Source organism: Hyla sarda, chromosome 3, assembly GCF_029499605.1.
Source record: "Hyla sarda isolate aHylSar1 chromosome 3, aHylSar1.hap1, whole genome shotgun sequence".
In the NCBI taxonomy this organism is placed as follows: domain Eukaryota; kingdom Metazoa; phylum Chordata; class Amphibia; order Anura; family Hylidae; genus Hyla; species Hyla sarda.
In genome coordinates this window covers 307,856,654-307,881,245 of record NC_079191.1, presented here as the reverse complement: position 1 = coordinate 307,881,245, position 24,592 = coordinate 307,856,654, and positions in this window count along the sequence as shown.

Sequence of the window (24,592 nt, the reverse complement as noted above, 5' to 3'; positions counted from 1 at the left end):
AAGAAAATTGCAATTTTAGAACTGATATGCCAATTATTTTCCCAGAATGATGACCCAGAGTACAGCCAAAAGTAAAAATGATTTACTTTTTGGAAGACAATGTACCCTGGACTGGTACATTGGAGTCGAATTGTGGGGAATGAAAATTAGGGCAAAGGACGGAAAATTTAGTACTCCATGGAAGTGTGATACTCCCTGAAGCAGCCTATGCAGAGGCCCGGATGATCGGGGCAAATGTGGCATTGAGTGGTGGTGTCCTTCCGAATCCCCCTCTTGCGACACACTCTGCATTTCTTCTGAGATCATCCCTTCTTTCCAGTGTGGGGGATCACACCTGGAAAGTGTTGGCCGGGGACGATATGGGGACCTGAAGTTCCAGAGGTGCTCTGACCCGCTCTTTGGCGGTCACCATAGATGAGGGCCTTTAGAACTTCCTCTTGGAACTCCAGGTATGTCCCTGTGTTGCCAGCGTTCTTGTACAGTACAAAAGAGTTGTACATGGCAACCTGTACCATGTAGACCGCAACTTTTTTGTACCCTATCTTTATTTTCCGCATGGCATTATATGGCTTGAGGACTTGATCAGAAAGATCAACTACCCCCATATACCGATTGTAGTCCAGAATACAATCGGGCTTGAGGACCAGTCCCACAGTACCTCGCACAGGGACAGGGGTGCTGCCATTCCCATGAATTGTGGTGAGCATAAGGACATCCCTCTTGTCCTTACACCGGACCAACAACAGGTTCTCATGGAAAAAGGCACGGGACTCACCCAGGGGGATAGGAGTCTGCAGGGGATAGGAAGGAAGGCCTCTTTGATTCTTCCGGACTGTCCCACAAGCGAGCGTGGATCTGGCAGCGAGAGATGTGAAGAGAGGGATACTAGTATAAAAGTTATCCACGTAAAGGTGGTAACCTTTATCTAGCAATGGGTGCAAAAGGCCCCAAACGATTTTCCCGCTAACACCCAGAGTGGGGGAACAATCTGGGGGTTCAATGCAGGAATCTCGTCCCTCATACACCATAAACTTACAAGTGTACCCGGAGGTACTCTCGCAAAGTTTATACATCTTCACGCCATACCGCGCTCGCTTGGTAGGGATGTATTGCCGGAAGCTGAGTCTCCCCTTAAAGCTGATGAGCGACTCATCAATAGCGACCTCCCTTCCAGGGACATAGGCCTCCTAAAATCTGGCCCCGAAGTGATTGATGACCGGCCTGATTTTATACAGGCGGTCATACGCGGGATCAGTTCGGGGGGGACATGCCGCATTATCAGCATAATGCAAACATCTCCGAATGTCCTCAAACCGGGAACGTGCCATGGTCATACTGTAGAGGGGTGTCTGGTAAAAGACGTCCCCACTCCAATATTGCCTGACACTGGGTTTTTTAACTATACCCATATGCAGCACGAGGCCCCAAAAGGTCCTCATTTCGGCTGCATCGACTGGAGTCCAGCCGCTGGGTCTAGCTAAAAGTGAGCCCGGGCTAGCGGCGACGAACTGTTGGGCGTACAGATTCGTCTGTGTAACCATTAGATTAACAAAGTCGTCACTGAAAAAATGACCGAAAAAGTCCTTTTCAGTGAACCCGGCGATGTTAATCTTGATTCCTGAGTCGCCAACAAACTCAGGAATCAAGGGCTCGTGGTCCGCTGGCTCAGCCCAGTCAAGTTCTCCGGTACGAGGTACCAGTGACCTTGGCAGGGGGGCTTCACTAGTATGAGCGCCAGGGGGACTCATACTAGCATGGGGCACAGGGTCAAGGGCAGAGGAGGTTTGCGGCACCGCATGGCGGCGTCTACGCCGCCTTGGTGGCTCATCATCTGAACTAGATGATAAGGAGGACAATGAAATAAGGAAGGTGGGGTCTTCATCGTCCTCTGAACCGCTCTCGGTGTCGGAGGCAATTATGTCATATGCCTCCTCCGCCGAAAACGCTCTGCGGGCCATTTCCCTACTCTAATGGGGATACGAGGGTGTGTGTGTGTGTGTGGGGGGGGAAACTTTATTGGTGTGTGTGCTGCGTGTGGTGTGGTGCGATACTACCTCCCTAACCTGCCCTAACCCGCCCTAGCCTAACCTAACCTAACTAAACTAACCCGCCCTAACAGAAAAAATATAAAATAAAAAGGGGACTTTTAAAAAAAAAGGGGGGACTTCTAGCGCAAAAAAAACCCTGCGCCAAAAAAATAAGCGTTTATCTAATCAGTGGTGTGCGCACTGATTAGCGCTTGTGGCGGCAGGGGGCGCAGAAGTCAGAGGGGGGTCCGGCCACTCAGCCCAGAACAGTGGCTGGTGGCTTGTACACAGTCCCCCACACAAAAAACCCGAAAAATAAAATAAAAAAACGCTTAACCCCGAAAAAAATGCACCTGTCTGAACCAAAAAAAAAACGCTGATCAGTGATAAATCACCGACAGCGGTGGGGCAGGCTGCACACACAGGTACGGTCCGTCCACACAGTACACACCTGCTACTGGTGGCACGGACCGCCTATGGGTGCAAAAAAAATACACGTTAACCGAAAAAAGTGTCTTTACCACAAAAAAAAAACGCTGATCAGTGATAAATCACTGACAGCGGTGAGGCACGCTGCACACACAGGTAAGGTCCGGCCACACAGTACACGCCTGCTACTGGTGGCACGGACCGCCTATGGGTGCAAAAAAAGCGCTAGAAAACGCGTAAAAAAGCGCCGGCACCACAAAAAAACACTGATCAGTTCTACGGGACTGATCAGCGGCGGGTGGGCTTTAACAAACGGTGGCGGACCGCTCTTTTATAACTAAGAGGGTCCGCACACACGCTTAGGGAAAAAAGAAAAAAAAAAGGCTGGCGGCAGACCGCAGCAACCCAGCAGGGCCGGGTCACGCAGCTAAAGGTGCCACGGACCCACGGACACCCACTGAGGTACGCTGAAAAAAAAATGAAAAAATAACTTTTTTTTTTTAACCCTAACCTGTCCGTACCTAAATCTAAAGCCAAGGGGCCACAGAAAGGGGGCAAGGGGCACTTTTTTTTTTACTGAGGGGATGGTGGGCAGCACAGGGCTCCGTCCTGCACACCAGATCTGAGTGGAATGGCGGGCAGAACGGAGCAACGTGCTCCTAGCCCCCACCATCCCCTCCCATTACATTGTGATTGGTGTGGCCACTTTGGCCACCCAATCACAACTGTACTGAGGGGGGTGGCCACAATGCCAGCCCCCAGTACAGCAAGGATGGTGATTGGTGGTGTATACACCACCAGTCACCATCTATATCCGGGTCACAGGGTCACACGTGACCCTGAGGACCCGGAACCGCTGCAGAACGCTGGTTAGTAGTTACCGGCGTCCTGCAGCGATCGCCGGTATAGGTGGTCCTCCGGACCTCCTCCGACACACTGCCGGGATGTCTGCTGATAGAAATCAGCAGGCATCCGGCTCCGATCCCCGCCCGGCGGGCGGGGAACGGAATCGCAGAGCATCGCTCATCTGAATTGATGAGCGATGTGCTGCGATCGCCGACATGGGGGGACATAATGACCCCCCTGGGCGATATGCCGGGATGCCTGCTGAACAATTTCAGCAGGCATCCGGCTCCGGTCCCCAACCGGCTAGCGGTGGGGGCCGGATTTCCCACGGGCGTATGGATACGCCCTCGGTCCTTAAGGACTCGGAATGCAGGGCGTATCCATACGCCCTATGTCCTGAAGAGGTTAAAAAAAAACACAGATTATTATTTATTTTTTTTTAGAATTGTCTAAAGTGATTAAACCTAACAGAGTCATCAAGCCACAGATCCAAGTTTATTTAAAACCATACAGCTCACCAAAATCTTGTAGACAAACCATATTTGAGGAGGTCAGAAATATGTTGCACAACGGAGCTAATGAATTAGACCTTTTGTCCTGATTTTAAAACCAGATGCCACACTGTGCTTTTGCAATATGTTCCGTAAGTTGAATAAAGTTTCAAGATTTGATGTGTACCCGTTGCCAAGGGTTGATGTGTTGATTAGTGTTGAGCGGCATGGGCCATATTCGAATTCGCGATATTTCGCGAATATATGGACAAATATTCGTCATATATTCGCTAAATTCGCATATTCGTAATATTCGCGTTATATTTTCGCATATGCAAAAATTTGCATATTCAAAAATTAGCATAAACAAACATTCGCATATGCGAAAATTAGTATATACGAAAATTTGCATAAGCAAAAATTAGCATATGCTAATTTTCACATATGCGAAAATTTGTACGCCAGTTTCATACAGTAGTATTAGAGGCTTCTTTACACCATACAAGCTGGAAGCAGAGAGGGATGATCACTGTCACGATGCCGGCTGGCAGGTAGTGGATCCTCTGTGCCAGAGAGGGATTGGCGTGGACCGTGCTAGTGGATCGGTTCTAAGTCACTACTGGTTTTCACCAGAGCCCGCCGCAAAGCGGGATGGTCTTGCTGCGGCGGTAGTGACCAGGTCGTATCCACTAGCAACGGCTCAACCTCTCTGGCTGCTGAAGATAGGCGCGGTACAAGGGAGTAGACAGAAGCAAGGTCGGACGTAGCAGAAGGTCGGGGCAGGCAGCAAGGATCGTAGTCAGGGGCAACGGCAGGAGGTCTGGAACACAGGCTAGGAACATACAAGGAAACGCTTTCACTGGCATGATGGCAACAAGATCCGGCAAGGGAGTGCAGGGGAAGTGAGGTGATATAGGGAAGTGCACAGGTGAACATACTAATTGGAACCACTGCGCCAATCAGCGGCGCAGTGGCCCTTTAAATCGCAAAGACCCGGCGCGCGCGCGCCCTAGGGAGCGGGGCCGCGCGCGCCGGGACAGGACCGACGGAGAGCGAGTCAGGTACGGGAGCCGGGGTGCGCATCGCGAGCGGGCGCTACCCGCATCGCGAATCGCATCCCGGCTGGAGGCGGTATCGCAGCGCCCCGGGTCAGTGGATCTGACCGGAGCGCTGCAGTGAGGAGAGTGTAGCGAGCGCTCCGGGGAGGAGCGGGGACCCGGAGCGCTCGGCGTAACAGTACCCCCCCTTGGGTCTCCCCCTCTTCTTAGAGCCTGAGAACCTGAGGAGCAGACTTTTGTCTAGGATATTGTCCTCAGGTTCCCAGGATCTCTCTTCTGGACCACAACCCTCCCAATCAACTAAAAAAAAAGTTTTCCCTCTGACCTTTTTTGATGCCAGAATCTCTTTGACGGAGAAGATGTCCGAGGAGCCGGAAACAGGAGTGGGGGGAACAGATTTGGGAGAGAAACGGTTGATGATAAGTGGTTTAAGAAGAGAAACGTGAAAGGCATTAGGAATACGAAGAGAAGGAGGAAGAAGAAGTTTGTAAGAGACAGGATTAATCTGGCACAAAATTTTGAAAGGACCAAGATAGCTTGGTCCCAACTTGTAGCTAGGGACACGGAAGCGGACATATTTAGCGGAGAGCCATACCTTGTCTCCAGGGGAAAAAATGGGAGGAGCTCTTCTTTTCTTATCCGCGAACTTCTTCATGCGTGATGAAGCCTGTAAGAGAGAATTTTGGGTCTCTCTCCATATGATGGAAAGATCACGAGAAATTTCATCCACAGCGGGCAGACCAGAGGGCAAGGGGGTAGGGAGGGGGGGAAGAGGGTGACGGCCGTACACCACGAAAAATGGGGATTTGGAGGAAGATTCAGAGACTCTGAAGTTATACGAGAATTCGGCCCATGGTAGAAGATCTGCCCAATCATCCTGGCGGGAGGAAACAAAATGTCGTAAATAATCACCCAAGACCTGGTTAACTCTTTCTACTTGTCCATTGGATTGAGGATGATATGCAGAAGAAAAATTTAATTTAATCTTGAGTTGTTTACAGAGAGCCCTCCAGAATTTAGACACGAATTGGACGCCTCTATCCGAGACGATCTGCGTAGGCAACCCGTGAAGACGAAAAATGTGTACAAAAAATTGTTTAGCCAACTGAGGCGCTGAAGGAAGACCAGGAAGAGGGATGAAATGTGCCATTTTGGAGAATCGATCAACGACCACCCAAATAACAGTGTTGCCACGGGATGGGGGTAAGTCAGTAATAAAATCCATACCAATCAGAGACCAAGGCTGTTCGGGGACAGGCAGAGGATGAAGAAAACCAGCGGGCTTCTGGCGAGGAGTCTTATCCCGGGCACAGATAGTGCAGGCACGCACAAAGTCCACAACATCCGTCTCCAGAGTCGGCCACCAATAGAAGCGAGAGATGAGTTGCACAGATTTCTTGATGCCTGCATGACCTGCGAGATGGGAGGAGTGACCCCATTTGAGGATTCCGAGGCGTTGGCATGGAGAAACGAAGGTCTTTCCTGGAGGAGTTTGCCTGATGGAGGCTGGAGAAGTGGAAATCAGGCAGTCAGGAGGAATGATGTGTTGCGGAGAGAGTTCAACTTCAGAAGCATCCGAGGAACGAGAGAGAGCATCGGCCCTAATGTTCTTTTCGGCAGGCCGAAAGTGAATTTCAAAATTAAATCGGGCAAAGAACAGGGACCACCTGGCCTGGCGAGGATTCAGCCGTTGGGCAGACTGGAGGTAGGAGAGGTTCTTGTGGTCGGTGTAAATAATAACTGGAAATCTTGATCCCTCCAGCAGATGCCTCCATTCCTCAAGTGCTAATTTAATGGCTAGAAGCTCTCGATCCCCGATGGAGTAGTTCCTCTCCGCCGGAGAGAAGGTCCTAGAAAAAAAACCACAAGTAACAGCATGCCCGGAAGAATTCTTTTGTAGAAGGACAGCTCCAGCTCCCACTGAGGAGGCATCAACCTCCAATAGGAAGGGTTTAGATGGGTCAGGTCTGGAGAGCACAGGAGCCGAAGAAAAGGCAGACTTGAGCCGTTTAAAGGCGTCTTCCGCTTGAGGAGGCCAAGACTTGGGATCGGCATTTTTTTTGGTTAAAGCCACGATAGGAGCCACAACGGTAGAAAAATGTGGAATAAATTGCCTGTAATAATTGGCGAACCCCAAAAAACGTTGGATAGCACGGAGTCCGGAGGGGCGTGGCCAATCTAAAACGGCAGAGAGTTTGTCTGGATCCATTTGTAGTCCCTGGCCAGAGACCAAGTATCCTAGGAAAGGAAGAGATTGGCATTCAAACAGACATTTCTCTATTTTGGCATAGAGTTGATTATCACGAAGTCTCTGAAGAACCATACGGACATGCTGGCGGTGTTCTTCTAGATTGGCAGAAAAAATCAGGATATCGTCCAGATATACAACAACACAGGAGTATAAGAGATCACGAAAAATTTCATTAACAAAGTCTTGGAAGACGGCAGGGGCGTTGCACAGGCCAAAGGGCATGACCAGATACTCAAAGTGTCCATCTCTGGTGTTAAATGCCGTTTTCCATTCATCCCCCTCTCTGATGCGGATGAGATTATAAGCACCTCTTAAGTCCAGTTTGGTAAAGATGTGGGCACCTTGGAGGCGATCAAAGAGTTCAGAGATGAGGGGTAGGGGGTAGCGGTTCTTAACCGTGATTTTATTAAGACCGCGGTAGTCAATGCAAGGACGTAGAGAGCCATCTTTTTTGGACACAAAGAAAAATCCGGCTCCGGCAGGAGAGGAAGATTTACGGATAAAGCCCTTTTTTAAATTTTCCTGGACGTATTCAGACATGGCAAGAGTCTCTGGGGCGGACAGAGGATAAATTCTGCCCCGGGGTGGAGTAGTGCCCGGGAGGAGGTCGATAGGACAATCATAAGGCCTGTGAGGAGGTAGAGTCTCAGCTTGTTTTTTGCAAAAAACATCTGCAAAGTCCATATAGGCCTTAGGGAGACCGGTTACAGGAGGAACCACAGAGTCACGGCAAGGGTTACTGGGAACCGGTTTTAGGCAGTCCTTGGAACAAGAGGGCCCCCAACTCTTGATCTCCCCAGTGGACCAATCCAGGGTTGGGGAATGAAGTTGAAGCAAGGGAAGTCCAAGGAGAATTTCAGAAGTGCAATTGGGGAGGACCAAAAGTTCAATCCTCTCGTGATGAGGTCCGATGCACATTAGAAGGGGCTCCGTGCGAAAACGTATGGTACAGTCCAATCTTTCATTGTTTACACAATTGATGTAGAGGGGTCTGGCGAGACTGGTCACCGGGATGTTGAACCTGCTGACGAGAGAGGCCAAAATAAAATTTCCTGCAGATCCGGAGTCCAAGAAGGCCACAGCAGAGAAGGAGAAGGCGGAGGCAGACATCCGCACAGGCACAGTAAGACGTGGAGAAGCAGAGTAGACATCAAGGACTGTCTCACCTTTGTGCGGAGTCAGCGTACGTCTTTCCAGGCGGGGAGGACGGATAGGACAATCCTTCAGGAAGTGTTCGGTACTAGCACAGTACAGGCAGAGATTCTCCATGCGGCGTCGTGTCCTCTCTTGAGGTGTCAGGCGAGACCGGTCGACCTGCATAGCCTCCACGGCGGGAGGCACAGGAACAGATTGCAGGGGACCAGAGGAGAGAGGAGCCGGGGAGAAGAAACGCCTCGTGCGAACAGAGTCCATATCCTGGCGGAGCTCCTGACGCCTTTCGGAAAAACGCATGTCAATGCGAGTGGCTAGGTGAATGAGTTCATGTAGATTAGCAGGGATTTCTCGTGCGGCCAGAACATCTTTAATGTTGCTGGATAGGCCTTTTTTAAAGGTCGCGCAGAGGGCCTCATTATTCCAGGATAATTCTGAAGCAAGAGTACGGAATTGTACGGCATACTCGCCAACGGAAGAATTACCCTGGACCAGGTTCAACAGGGCAGTCTCAGCAGAAGAGGCTCGGGCAGGTTCCTCAAAGACACTTCGAATTTCCGAGAAGAAGGAGTGTACAGAGGCAGTGACGGGGTCATTGCGGTCCCAGAGCGGTGTGGCCCAAGACAGGGCTTTTCCAGACAGAAGGCTGACTACGAAAGCCACCTTAGACCTTTCAGTGGGAAACTGATCCGACATCATCTCCAGGTGCAGGGAACATTGGGAAAGAAAGCCACGGCAAAACTTAGAGTCCCCATCAAATTTATCCGGCAAGGATAGTCGTAGACCAGAAGCGGCCACTCGCTGCGGAGGAGGTGCAGGAGCTGGCGGAGGAGATGATTGCTGAAGCTGTGGTAGTAACTGCTGAAGCATAACGGTCAGTTGAGACAGCTTTTGGCCTTGTTGCGCTATCTGTTGCGACTGCTGGGCGACCACCGTGGTGAGGTCAGCGACAACTGGCAGAGGAACTTCAGCGGGATCCATGGCCGGATCTACTGTCACGATGCCGGCTGGCAGGTAGTGGATCCTCTGTGCCAGAGAGGGATTGGCGTGGACCGTGCTAGTGGATCGGTTCTAAGTCACTACTGGTTTTCACCAGAGCCCGCCGCAAAGCGGGATGGTCTTGCTGCGGCGGTAGTGACCAGGTCGTATCCACTAGCAACGGCTCAACCTCTCTGGCTGCTGAAAATAGGCGCGGTACAAGGGAGTAGACAGAAGCAAGGTCGGACGTAGCAGAAGGTCGGGGCAGGCAGCAAGGATCGTAGTCAGGGGCAACGGCAGGAGGTCTGGAACACAGGCTAGGAACATACAAGGAAACGCTTTCACTGGCACGATGGCAACAAGATCCGGCAAGGGAGTGCAGGGGAAGTGAGGTGATATAGGGAAGTGCACAGGTGAACATACTAATTGGAACCACTGCGCCAATCAGCGGCGCAGTGGCCCTTTAAATCGCAAAGACCCGGCGCGCGCGCGCCCTAGGGAGCGGGGCCGCGCGCGCCGGGACAGGACCGACGGAGAGCGAGTCAGGTACGGGAGCCGGGGTGCGCATCGCGAGCGGGCGCTACCCGCATCGCGAATCGCATCCCGGCTGGAGGCGGTATCGCAGCGCCCCGGGTCAGTGGATCTGACTGGAGCGCTGCAGTGAGGAGAGTGTAGCGAGCGCTCCGGGAAGGAGCGGGGACCCGGAGCGCTCGGCGTAACAATCACTGTGATGTGTACTGTGAAAAAGAAAAAGAAAAAGAAAAACGAATATTCGTAATTGCAAATATATAGTTCTATATTCGTGAATATTCGCGAATTCGCGAATATGCGATATTCACAAATAAAATTTGCATTGCGAATATTCGCAAGCAACACTAGTGTTGATTAAGAGATTAGGCAACATCTGAATATGCCATGCTATGCCCACACATCTTATGCATATTCATTATTCCTCACCTTCACGATAGCCGGGGCATAGTACAGAACAGAGGCAGGTAAGCTCGGCAAGGCGGATCCCGTCTGGACCAATTTAAGTAAGTAATACATCATTTTACTCCTGTTCACCTGCTCTATAACCCAGTGTATTGGGTTAAGTGCGAGTGAACAGCCTTTCAGTTTCCCTTTAAAACTGAAAATGTGGGCACCTAATAAATAATCTGAGTGTAATGGTGAAGGAGGATGAGGGAAAGGCAATCTACTAAACGCCTCCTACTCAAATGTATTTAGTCGGGAAAATCCAATGTCAGATGACATGAGAAAGAATAATGTAAGTTTTTCTGCAAATCTTACCTGTGTAACCCAACAAGTGAGGCCCCAACTTATTAACATTAAAAAAACACAAATCATCGAACCCAAATTTCTTCTATAGTAATAAAAATGAATGAGTTATAGATTAGCCTATTTGAATTGCTATTCTAATATACTTCTTGTTCCTTGCTTATGTTCTTCCTGCTTGCAGATTGTCTCCTGTAGCAGCCTGGCAGAGACAAAAGTCAGAAAATGCAGGTGGGACCTCAGCTCAGTACAGTGTATAGAGTGTATACAGCTGAATATTTTCCTTTCCCTTTGACCTGAGCCAGACTAGAGTCATGAAGCCTTCAATGTATAGGGCTGAATATTGTGCTAATTTTTTGAGCGGAAATACAGTAAAGTTCAGTGCAGAGAGCTGAGGGGGGGGGGTACAGTCTCATCCAATCACAGGCCATCTCACACTGAACTGCTCTTGGCTGTGTGTAGCAGAGTAAGGGAATAAGTTCTCTCCAGCAAAGCTTGACAAGACATGACAGATGATGTCATGCCTGCTGGGGAATACCCCTTCCCAGTCTGTGGAGCTCAGAGAGACTGAGCAGCAGATATAGAACAATATGAAGGTAAAAAAATAATAAAGGTAATAAAGGCAGGTGGTGGCTTATTATGTTGGGGAGAGGGCACTGAGAGGATAATTTTTTTTTTATCAAACTCATGACAGGTATTTTTTAAGAACCATGTTAGACAGACTCTTATTTCAATATATTTAAAGGAGGAATAATACTGTACTTGGCTGTACTACACAGCGACTCTGTACTTCAGCACTGGTGTGTACTACAACTCTCAAGCTAATAGGGGCCAGTTAGGGTGAACACTTAAAGCCATAGTCATCTGCTTTTAGTGCCTAATACACGTTGCGTAATGGAGTGTATTGTCTTCCTCTCATAAGTGTAAACTGTACATACACCTACATGGTGTATGCTTTTTTTCCCCTGCTAAGCTAATTTTTGACCAGTTACTGTGAAAGGCCAGCCAAAGCTATGCACTTGTTTTTGTAGCCTAATACAATGTTAGGCGAGGCGTAGTGGAGTGTATTGTCCTCCTCTAATATGTATAAACTGTACTTACACCTAAGTGGTGTACGTTTTTTTTCCTGTTAAACTAATTTTGGCCAGTTACTGTGAGAGGCCAGCCAAAGCGACACACTTGTTTTTGTAGCCTAATAAAGTTTAAAGCGTAGTGGAGTGTATTGTCCTCCTCTCATAAGTGTAAACTGTACTTACACCTATGTGGTGAATGTTTATTTTTTTTAGCCTAACATTATTCTTGTAGCATAATCCTGTGTTAGGCGTAGGGGAGTGTATTGTCCTCCTCTCATAAGTGTAACATATACACACTTAGCTGGTGTATAAGTATGTCAGGCAGCGAAGTCATGTCCAAGAGACAGCAGTATGTGACCACTCATCCAACAGCGCAGAAGATGAATGTGCTCCTGTCCAAGTTGCTGGTGCTGCAGTCCCTCCCTTTTCAAGTGGACACTCAGTCATGAGCATGGGGGTGCGCTGAGAGGCAGGGGCTGGGACAGGTGGTAGCTGGCCTTGCACCAGCTCGATTTTAAGATAAAAGTACGAGCTTTTTCACTGCAGCAACTTATTTTTATTTATTTTTTAATCAGAAATTTTAAGTAATCATTATATATATATATATATATATATATATATATATATATATATATATATAAAACAAACAGCACACAAAAACCAAAAACATACATAGACCCAGAAACCCCTCTCCATCCCACCCTCACAGAAACACCCTTTCCCCTCCCCCCATGTCCTTTCTTCACAACTGCAGCAACTTATGCACTGCAGCAATTACAGTATACACTATTGGAGCCGGAATTACTGCGGCTGCTGGCACCAGACTTGGGAGCGGTGTGCCAAAAAAGGATTTAAAGTTTGCTCATTCCAATTTAAAGAATCATAATTGTGCCGCTGTGCGACAGTGATTCTAATAGCGATGCTTGTAATCTGCATATCATACAGAATAACAGTATTATATCACTAACACAGCACACTACCTATGCATGTTACGACAATGCAAAGTGTTCTACACCCCTATTGAGGCTCTCTGTAGCCCGGAAAGAGACGTTTTTAATAGCAATTCACCGCAAACAAATTCAGATCGAACCAAATTCTTTTGGAAAATTCGGTGTATCGGCCGAATCGAATTTTTAAAAAATTTGCTCATCTCTAAAAACAAACTTTAACGCACCTTCCAACATTCCCCTGTTGTGCCGATATCGGTGTCCCAGTCCTCCGTTGCCTTCCTTCTTTCACTTTCTGGGGGAAGGTGAGTCATACTGCTCTCAGCGTATCACCAGCCGCAGCAATGTCTTGCCTCGGTCGGTAATAGGCTGAGCACAGTGTCATGTAACAGGTCCAGGCAGCAGGGAGAGGGCGCAACTGGGGAGTTTCGGAAGTTGAGTTAAAAGTTGTCTTTTTTTTAGTTTTTGCAGCCCAGGCACAGAGGAAAACGAATAATTTTCACTACAGTTCTCCTTTAAAGATTCTGTCTGGTATTGTTCCACAGGACTGGTGCTTAAGATATGTGGTGTCAGTATTCAAAAAGGGGTCAAAAAGGGATCCTAGGAACTAGAGACCAGTATGTTTAACATTTCTTGTGGCTACATTTTTTGTGGTTTTCCTGAGAGAAGCTATTCTGAAGTATATTCTTCTAAATAAATTTACCTTCTGACACAGCACTAAAATGAGTTTATGCAGGATCGGTCCTGTCAGACTAATCTAATTAGCTTCTAAGAGGAGGTCAACTGATAGACTATGCATGCTGGGAGTTGTAGTTTTGCAACAGCTGGAGTTCCCCCCCCCCCCCCCCCTGTGAATGTACAGGGTACATTCACATGGTCAGGGGCTTACAGTGAGTATCAGGCTGCAAGTTTGCGATGCAGCAAATTTTGCGCGGCAGCTCAAACTCGCAGCGGGAAACTCGCTGTAATCCCCCGCCCGTGTGACTGTACCCTAAAAACACAACACTACACTAACACAAAATAAAATAAAAAGTAAAAAACACTACATATACACATACCCCTACACAGCTCCCTCCCCTCCCCTATAAAAATGAAAAACGTCTGGTACGCCACTGTTTCCAAAATGGAGCCTCCAGCTGTTGCAAAACAATAACTCCCAGTATTACCGGACAGCCGTTGACTGTCCAAGCATGCTGGGAGTTTTGCAACAGCTGGAGGCACCCTGTTTGGGAATCACTGGTGTAGAATACCCCTATGTCCACCCCTATGCAAATCCCTAATTCAGGCCTCAAATGCACATGGCGCTCTCACTTTGGAGCCCTGTCGTATTTCAAGGCAACAGTTTAGGGTCACATATGGGGTATCGCCGTACTCGGGAGAAATTGTGTTACAAATTTTGGGGGGCTTTTTCTCCTTTAACCCCTTATGAAAAGGTGAAGTTGGGGTCTACAACAGCATGTTAGTGTAAAAAAATAAATTTTTTACACTAACACACTGGTGTTGCCCTATACTGTTCATTTTGACAAGAGGTAAAAGGGAAAAAAGCCCCCCAAAATTTGTAATGCAACTTCTTCCGACTACGGAGATACCCCATATGTGGCCGCAAAGTGCTCTGGGGTTGCACAACAAGGCCCAGAAGGGAGAGTGCACCATGTACATTTGAGGTGATTTGCACAGGAGTGGCTGATTGTTACAGCGGTTTTGACAAACGAAAAAAAACAAACAAACACATGTGACCCCATTTTGGAAACGACACCCCTCACGGAATGTAATGAGGGGTGCAGTGATAATTTATACCCCACTGGTGTCTGACAGATCTTTGGAACAGTGGGCTGTGCAAATTAAAAATTTTGTACAGCCCACTGTTCCAAAGATCTGACAGACACCAGTGGGGGGTAAATGCTCACTGTACCCCTTGTTACGTTCCTCAAGTTTTTTTTTTACATATGCAAAAGTCGTGAAACCCCTGTGGGGTATTAAGGCTCACTTTATTCCTTGTTACGTTCCTCAAGGGGTCTAGTTTCCAAAATGGTATGCCATGTGGTTTTTTTTTTGCTGTTCTGGCACCATAGGGGCTTCCTAAATGTGACATGCCCCCCGACCAAAATTTGCTCTCAAAAAGCCAAATATGACTCCTTCTCTTCTGAGCATTGTAGTTCGCCCGTAGTGCACTTCAGGTCAACTTATGGGGTACCTCTATACTCAGAAGAGATGGGGTTACAAATTTTGTGGGGTATTTTCTGCTATTAACCCTTGCAAAAATGTGAAATTTGGGGGGAAACACACATTTTAGTGAAAAAAAATTATTTTTTTACATATGCAAAAGTTGTGAAACACCTGTGGGGTATTAAGGTTCACTTTACCCCTTGTTACATTCCCCAAGGGGTCTAGTTTCCAAAATGGTATGCCATGTGGGGTGTTCTGGTACCATAGGGGCTTCCTAAATGCAACATGCCCCCCAAAAACCATTTCAGAAAAACGTACTCTCCAAAATCCCTTTGTCGCTCCTTCGCTTCTGAGCCCTCTACTGCGCCCGCAGAACAATTTACATAGGCATATGAGGTATGTGCTTACTCGAGAGAAATTGGGCTACAAATATAAGTATAAATTTTCTCCTTCTACCCCTTTTAAAAATTAAAAATTGGGTCTACAAGAACATGCGAGTGTAAAAAATGAAGATTGTGAATTTTCTCCTTCACTTTGCTGCTATTCCTGTGAAACACCTAAAGGGTTAAAACGCTGACTGAATGTCATTTTAATTACTTTGGGGGGTGCAATTTTTATAATTGGGTCATTTGTGGGGTATTTCTAATATGAAGACCCTTCAAATCCACTTCAAACCTGAAAAATAGGGAGTTTGAAAATTTTGTGAAAAATTGGAAAATTGCTGCTGAACTTTGAAGCCCTCTGGTGTCTTCCAAAAATAAAATCACGTCAATTTTATGATGCAAACATAAAGTAGACATATTGTATATGTGAATAAAAGTGTTTTTATTTGGAATATCCATTTTCCTTACAAGCAGAGAGCTTCAAAGTTAGAAAAATGCAAAATTTTCATAAAATTTTGGAATTTTTCACTAAGAAATGATACAAGTATCGACAAAATTTTACCAATAACATAAAGTAGAATATTACACAAAAAAACAATCTTGGAATCAGAATGATAGGTAAAAGCATCCCAGAGTTATTAATGTTTAAAGTGACAGTGGTCTGATGTTCAAAAAACGCTCTGGTCCTAAGGTGTAAAATGGCCTGGTCCTTAAGGGGTTAATGGAATTTACTCTGGTTGGGTGACAGTTACAAGTGGGGTCACAGGGGTCAGTAATAGGTCCACTTCTTTTCAATATGTTTATTAATGACCTTGTAGAGGGAATGCAGAGTAAAATTTCAATAATTGCAGATGACACTAAACTAGGTATGGTAATTGCCATAGAGGAGCAAAACATAATATTAAAGAGGGATCTGGGAAAGCTAGTGGCTTGGGCACAGATATGGCAAATGAACTTTAATGTGGATAAATGTAAGTTTATACACTTGGGCCATAAAAACAAAATTTACCAATGTGCTAAATAATAAAACAATAGGTAGATCTTCTACCAAAAAGCACTTGGGTGTACTGGTGGACAGCAAGCGCAACTTTACTAATCAGTGCCAGGCAGCTGCTGACAAGGCTAATAAAGGCATCATGAGAGGCATAAAGGCTTAAAGAGGTTATCCAGTAATAGAACCACTCCCCGTCTGTCTCCAGGTGGGGTGTGGTTCTGCAGCTAAGTTCCATTGAAGTGAATGGAGCCAAGTTGTAAAACCACACCCAACCTGGAGACAGACGTGGAGCTGTTTTGAAAGAAATTAGCTGTGTTTTTCTATTCCCGGAGAACCCCAAACACAGTTTTGCCTCTATATAAATAATTAGTCAGACCACATATGGAGTATTGTGTCCAATTTTGGGCACAAATGTATAAGAATGACATGGCTGAACTGGAGAGGGTGCAGAGGAGGGGGACAAAGATAATTGATGGTATGGGAGGATCAAGACAGGTTATCATACGGGCGATTTGATTACAATGTACAAATATATGAATGGACAGTACAGAGATCTTTCTAGTGATCTTTTTATACCTAGGTCTGTAACCATGACAAATAGGTATCCTCTCCATTTAAAGGAAAGTTTCACCATCATGACAGATAGGAGTTCTTTACTGTAAGAGTAATGAGACTATGGAACCCTTTGCCAGATAATGATGTGATGTCTGGCTAAATAAACAAGTTTAATATTTTATGGAATAATATAATTATTATTATTATGAATACTAGATTTATGGGGATAGAATGTTGATCCAGGGATCTATTCTAATTGCCATATTCGAGTCAGGAAGGAATTTGTACTTTGTTATGAGGCAATTGACCATTGTGCAGATGCTCCAGTGCTATGTTTCTTTGTCCTACAGGAATGGCATCATGTAAATCCACATGATTTCTGCATTCAACAATTTTCCTTATATGCATTACATAGATGTTGGTATCACAGCTGAGTTCCTTAAGGACCAAGCCCATTTTGACCTTAAGGACCAGGCCAATTTTATTTTAGCATTTTAGTTTTTTCCTCCTCGTCTTCTAAAAATCGTTACTCTTTTATATTTTCATCCACAGTATGAGGGCTTGTTTTTTGCATAACCAGTTGTCCTTTGCAATGACATCACTCATTTTGCCATAAAATGTATGGCGCAACCAAAAAAATACAATTTGTGTGGGGAAATTTGTGTGAAAGAAAACTGCAATTTTGCAAATTTTGGAAGGTTTCGTTTTCATAACATGTGTATGCGCGTCAATACGATTAAAATCATACCCATGATTTCATACTTTGCTATTATTGTTGCACTTAAAAAAAAATCACAAACTTTTTAGGCAAATTAGTACGTTTAAAATCCTTCTATTTTGACGACCTAAAACTTTTTTATTTTTCTGTATAGGCGGAGATATGAGGGCAATTTTTTTGTGCCATGATCTTTACTTTTAGTGATACCACATTGATTTATATAAAGTTTTTATACATTTTTTTATAAATTTTTTAAAATAAAATGAGACAAAAAAGCAGCAATTTTGAATTTTTAGTTTTTTTTAGGTTCATGCTGTTCACCACACAAGATCATTAACATTATATTTTAATAGTTCAAACATTTGCACACGTGGCGATACCAATACGTTTATACGTTTTTTCTTTACACTTTTTGGGGATAAATGGGAAAAAGGGACATTTTACATTTTTATTGGGGAGGGGATTTTTCAATTTTTTTAAACTTTTTTTGCTTTTTTTAAAACATTTTTTATGTCCCTATTTGTAACAATCATTTGATTGCTAGTACTGTTCAGTGCTATGCATAGGGCATAGCACTGATCAGTGTTATCGGCTATCTTCTGGTCTGGTCTGCTTCTGGCGGTGGAGGCAGGTGAGGGGACCTTCGTCTGCCATGTTAGCTGATCTAATCCTCGCGGCCATGCCGCAGGCGATCAGATCAGCATAAATTGTAGCCGCTCTGTCGCAGATGCCGTGATCTGTGTTGATCATGGCATCTGAGGGGTTAATGGCAGACATCCATGCTATCACGGATGTCGGGCATTACTGGCGGGTCCCTGGCTGTCAGCAACCGGGACCTGCTGCACATAACCTGATCATCGCTCTGATACTCGTGGTCATGTACACGACGCAAATGTACATTCTGGTGCGTGAAGTACGGCCGGACCAGGACGTACATTTATGTCCTTGGTCATTAAGGGGTTAAGTGTCGCCCGCCATTAAGGGTGTCCTTACTCGGGTCTCTGCCATACTGGGCAGCCCTCAGCTTATTCCTGTAGCTGAGGGCTGCCGATAATAGCCGGCATGCGATAATCGCCACAGCCGGCTATTGAACCCTTAGATTGCTACTGTCAAAGCTGACAGTCAGGGACCTTTAATGTGTCTCTGGTGGTGAAGTGGGGTGGATCACCCTCCCACTGCACGATTGCAGGGGGGCGATCCACTGTAGCGGTATAAACCAGAAGGCTTACTTCTCCATCCATGGTGGCTGTTGCTCTGCATTAGATTGAGTCTGCCTGGAGCAGGCTCAACCAAAAGAGCACAGATCACACAGAACAATGGCGTTTTATGGCACTACATTGATTTGTATGAGGAATCTAATGATTCCTCCTAAAAGTCCCCTAAGGCAACCAAACGTGTAAAAAAATATATATAATTAAGGTTTAACCCCCCCCCATACGTTAACCCCTTTCTATATCAAAAGTTTAAATCACCCCCTCTTTTCCTGTAAAAAGTACATAAAAAGTAATATAAATAAATTTCTGACCAATACCAAAATGGTTCTGATAAAAACAACAGATTACAGTGCAAAATTTGCCCTCAAACAGCCCAGTATATGGAAAAATAAAACAGTTATAGTGGTCCAGAAAATGGAATTAAATAATGTTTTTTCTAAAAAGTTTAGATTTTTTTTTTAAATGAGTAAAACGTGATATAAACTGTACAAATTGTTTTGGGTATTGTGCTGACCTAAAGTATCAAAATTACATGCAAAAAAGCAAATCCTTATATGGGTATGTAGATGTAAAAAAGAAAAAAATTAAAGGCCAAGACTAAAATTGGGCAGGTCCTTAAGGGGTTAATTGTTAGCAGTAGTCACATAATGAATGAATCTGACATTATCACTGTGGAACAAGTGATCATAGATCAGCAGGGACCACTGAAGTATCAGACTGGGGCTGAATGTGTCACGGGAATAATGGTTAGCTTATTTCTTGTGGGTATTTACATTTATTATACTCTGGGACAACCCCTTTAAGGAAACATTTAATTGCCTCAGGTATTTATGTATTTAGCAATGTCAATTGCAGTATTACGCATTAAGTATAGATCAGATTTCAATTCCTAGTGTGAGCCAACTAACATCATTAAAAAGCAGAACACTTAATGTGAGCAAGGAAGGAAACACATAAAACTGATTATATCTCTTCTTTGAATTTTAAATCACAGGTCAAAGTTTTAACTTGATAATTTGAAAGCGATTAAATAAAAAATAAGCCTTGCAATAATTAGATATCTGATATAAAACATGGGCAATGACATTGATCTATATTTCAATAACATGAACTACAAGCTGCAGTCAACTATTATTATATTACATTAATGTTTATGGTAACATCATGAAGTCAAATACTTTGCTCTCTTGCCTCTTATGAGTACTATTTATTCAACATAATGGCCCTGATTTACTAAAAGTGGAGTGTAGGTTATGTTGTGTTTTTTGTTTCCATGGTATTTACTAATTTACTCCACTTTCGTAAACTTTATACATGCTTTAAAGTGTAGGGTTTTCTTCCCAGAAAATTCACATGATTTTCAGAGTGGTGTTCAGAAAATACGAGTGATTTTGGATGAAATGTAGTGAACACACTGTTAGGAATCACGGCAGGTGGACAGCAGGTGGTGGATCCTATGTGCCTGTGTGTAAGGAGACTTAAGACACACCAGGGAGCGGGGTCTAAGGTGCCACTGGTTTTCACCAGAGCCCGCCGCAAAGCTGCAGCAGGTGGCACCCAGGTCGCTACCCCTGGCACGACTCATCCACACAGGTAGCTTAGCAGTGACGTGGCAGTTACAGCGACTGGCAGAGCGTGGCTGGCAGGACGTGGCGGGATGGCAGAAGAACAGAGCTGAAACACAGTACCGGATAGGGTGGAACTAGGAACAGACACACAGACTCTGGGAAACAGGACTTCACTAAGGCTAGACAACCAAAGATCCGGCACAGGGAACAGGGAGGAGCAGATACTTATGGACAAGGGACAGGTGCAGACACTTTAACTCCTTAACGACGAAGGACGTATATTTACGTCCTCCGCCGGCTCCCGCGATATGCCGCTGGATCACGCAGTGACACCGTGTCATATCGGGTCGGTCCCGGCGGCCATCAACGGTCGGGACCCACGGCTAATACAGGACATCACCGATCGCGGTGATGCCCTGTATTAACCTTTCAGACGCGGCGATCAAAGCTGACCGCTGCGTCTGGAGCGAAAGTGCAACTATCCCGGCTGCTCAGTCGGGCTGTTCGGGACCGCCACAGTGAAATTGCGGCGTCCCGAACAGCTTACAGGACACCGGGAGGGACCTTAACCCCTTAACGACGCAGGACGTATATTTACGTCCTGCGCTGGCTCCCGCGATATGAAGCTGGATCACGCCGCGATCCCGCATCATATCGCATCAGTCCCGGCGCTCATCAACGGCCGGGACCCGCGGCTAATACTACACATCGCCGATCGCGGCGATGTGCGGTATTAACCCTTTAGAAGCGGCGGTAAAAGCTGACCGCGGCTTCTAAAGTGAAAGTGACCCGGCTGCTCAGTCGGGCTGTTCGGGACCGCCGCGGTGAAATCGTGGTGTCCAGAACAGCTGACCGGACACCGGGAGGGCCCTTACCTGCCTCCTCGGTGTCCGATCGGCGAATGACTGCTCCGTGCCTGAGATCCAGGCAGGAGCAGTCAAGCGCCGATAACACTGATCACAGGCGTGTTAATACACGCCTGTGATCTGTGTAAAAGATCAGTGTGTGCAGTGTTATAGGTCCCTATGGGACCTATAACACTGCAATAAAAAAGTTTAAAAAAAGTGTTAATAAAGGTCATTTAACCCCTTCCCTAATAAAAGTTTGAATCACCCTCCTTTTCCCATAAAAAAAATAAAACAGTGTAAAAATAAATAAAAATAAACATATATGGTATCGCCGCGTGCGTAAATGTCCGAACTATAAATACATATAATTAATTAAACCGTACGGTCAATGGCGTACGCGCAAAATAATTCCAAAGTCAAAAAGCTAATTTTTGGTCACTTTTTTTTATACCATTAAAAAATGAATAAAAAGTGATCAAAAAAGTCCGATCAAAACAAAAATCATACCGATAAAAACTTCAGATCACGGCGCAAAAAATGAGTCCTCATACTGCCCTGTACGTGGAAAAATAAAAAAGTTATAGGGGTCAGAAGATGACATTTTTAAACGTATAAATTTTCCTGCATGTAGTTATGATTTTTTCCAGAAGTGCGACAAAATCAAACCTATATAAGTAGGGTATCATTTTAACCGTATGGACCTACAGAATAATGATAAGGTGTAATTTTAACCGAAATATGCACTGCGTAGAAACGGAAGCCCCCAAAATTTACAAAATGGCATTTTTTCTTCGATTTTGTCACACAATTATTTTTTTTTCCATTTCACCGTGCATTTTTGGGTAAAATGACTAATGTCACTGCAAAGTAGAATTAGAGACGCAAAAAATAAGCCATAATATGGATTTTTAGGTGGAAAATTGAAAGGCTTATGATTTTTAAAAGGTAAGGAGGAAAAAACGAAAGTGCAAAAACGGAAAAACCCTGAGTCCTTAAGGGGTTAAAGGGGTATCCAGGCAAAAAAAAATGTTATATATATCAACTGGCTCCGGAAAGTTAAACAGATTTGTAAATTACTTCTATTAAAAAATTTTAATCCTTCCAATAGTTATTAGCTTCTGAAGTTTTCTGTCTAACTGCTCAATGATGATGTCACGTCCCGGGAGCTGTGCATGATGGGAGAATATCCCTTGCATGATGGGAAAATATCCCCATAGGAGCTGGACAGCTCCCGGGACGTGAGTCATCAGAAAGCAGTTAGACAAAAAACAGCAACTCAACTTCAGAAGCTAATAACTATTGGAAGGATTAAGATTTTTTAATAGAAGTTATTTACAAATCTTTTTAACTTTCTGGAGCCAGTTGATATATAAAAAAAAGTTTTTGCCTGGAATACCCCTTTAACTGCCTCCTCGGTGTCCGATCGGCGAATGAATGGTCCGTGCCTGAGATCCAGGCAGGAGCAGTCAAGCGCCGATAACACTGATCACAGGCGTGTTAATACATGCCAGTGATCTGTGTAAAAGATCAGTGTATGTAATGTTATAGGCCCCTATCGGAGCTATACCATTGCAAAAAAAAAAGTTACAAAAAAGTGTTAATAAAGATCATTTAACCCCTTTGAATCACCCCCCTTTTCCCATTAAAAAAATAAAACAGTGTAAATAAAAATGAACATATGTGGTATCGCCGCGTGCGTAAATGTCCGAACTATAAAAATATATCATTCATTAAACTGCACGGTCAATGGCGTATGCGCAAAAAAATTCCAATGTCCAAAAAAGCTTATTTTTGGTCACTTTTTATACCATTAAAAAATGACTAAAAAGTGATCAAAAAGTCAGATCAAAACAAAAATGGTACCGATAAAAACTTCAGATCACGGCGCAAAAAATGAGCTCACATTACCACCCTGTATGTGGAAAAAGAAAAAAGTTAAAGGGGTCAGAAGATGACATTTTTAAATGTATAAATTTTCCTGCATGTAGTTATGATTTTTTCCAATAGTACGACAAAATCAAACCTATATAAATAGGATACCATTTTAACCGTATGGACCTACAGAATAATTATAAGATGTCATTTTTACCGAAATATGCACTGGGTAGAAACGGAAGCCCCCAAAAGTTACAAAATGGCGTTTTTTTCTTCGATTTTGTCGCACAATGATTGTTTTTTTTTCTGTTTCACTGTAGATTTTTGTCACTGCAAAGTAGAATTGGTGATGCAAAAAATAAGCCATAATATGGATTTTTAGGTGGAAAATTAAAAGGGTTATGATCTTTAAAAGGTAAGGAGGAAAAAAAGAAAGTGCAAAAACTGAAAAACTCTGCGTCTTTATGGGGTTAATTAATTGGTACTGGCCCTTTAAGAAACAGAGCTCCAGTGCGCGCGGGCCCTAGGGGGCAGAGGCACGCACGCCGGAGCAGCAAGGGAGCAGAGACACAAGAAGATGAGTGACGGGCTGAGACTTGCATGCGGGCGCGTCCCGCAATGCGAATCTCGGCCCTGCCGGCAGCGGGGACAGGGAGCGCTCACGGCCGGAGAGTCCGACCGGAGCACCACTGTAACACACACCCCTTTTCCCCAAAACCCCGCCCATTTTGTAGGTTATTTTTTCCCCGCCCATTTTGTAGGCGCTAAACCCGACAAAAAGAGTAGAAATCCTGTTAGTAAATGAGGACCAATATGTTTAAAATAAATGAAAGTAGTGTAAGTATGTAAAGAATTAAAATGTTATTCCTTGACACCCTATCATGCACTTTTTTCCTTCCTGTAAGGCTTTTTTTTTCTTTTTTTCACCATACTGCACTTTTCCCATTATGACAAAGGAGTTCTTATCATTGCACTTTACTCATAACCATACCATAACCATTATTTTGATTAGGATATTTCTATGGTTAACAACATCAAATTGTTGTATTCATATCCTCCAATGAACACATTTTTTGGTACAAAAAAATTCTTAAAAGTAATGTTCAGCAAAAAAAACACCCTGTGTATGGCTTCAAAAAGTTTTATAAAGCTATTTATTAATATAATGTTATTAGCCATGGTGCTATTAGCCACAGGTATTGGACTCTCAACTGGGCGATGTCCCTGTGCTGAAAAAGAGTGTAGGGGGAGTGACAAATCAAAACAACAAACAAAACAGTGAATGTGACTGAATTAGTTCAGTTCAGGACACGAAAGGTTAACCAACAATACTGACAAACAGGAAACCAGGAAGTATTCTGACAGGCAACCAAAAAGATATAACCACAGGTTTATAGAGTAGAAGAAACAAGAAACAGTGGGCTCAACTCTGAGGAAGTCACGTGGAGTGACAGAACGCGTGGGGACCTGTTTTGGGGGGACACCCGCTCCATCTATTACACTGTGATGTATTTCTTATCATCTCTCCTGACCATGCACTTTATTTGAACGATTGAATATTCATGCAACTGCTATACATTGTGCAATATTGTGTTTACTTATATGTTATTATGCATAGGGGTTCATTGGTCTTGAGGGACTGTGTTTATTGTGCCATTGGGATTAGGCGGGTGTCCCTGAGGGGAGCCACCAGGATTCTAAGGCTCCCCTACGTGACTGAGGGAGGCTGTGAGTCATCTGGCCC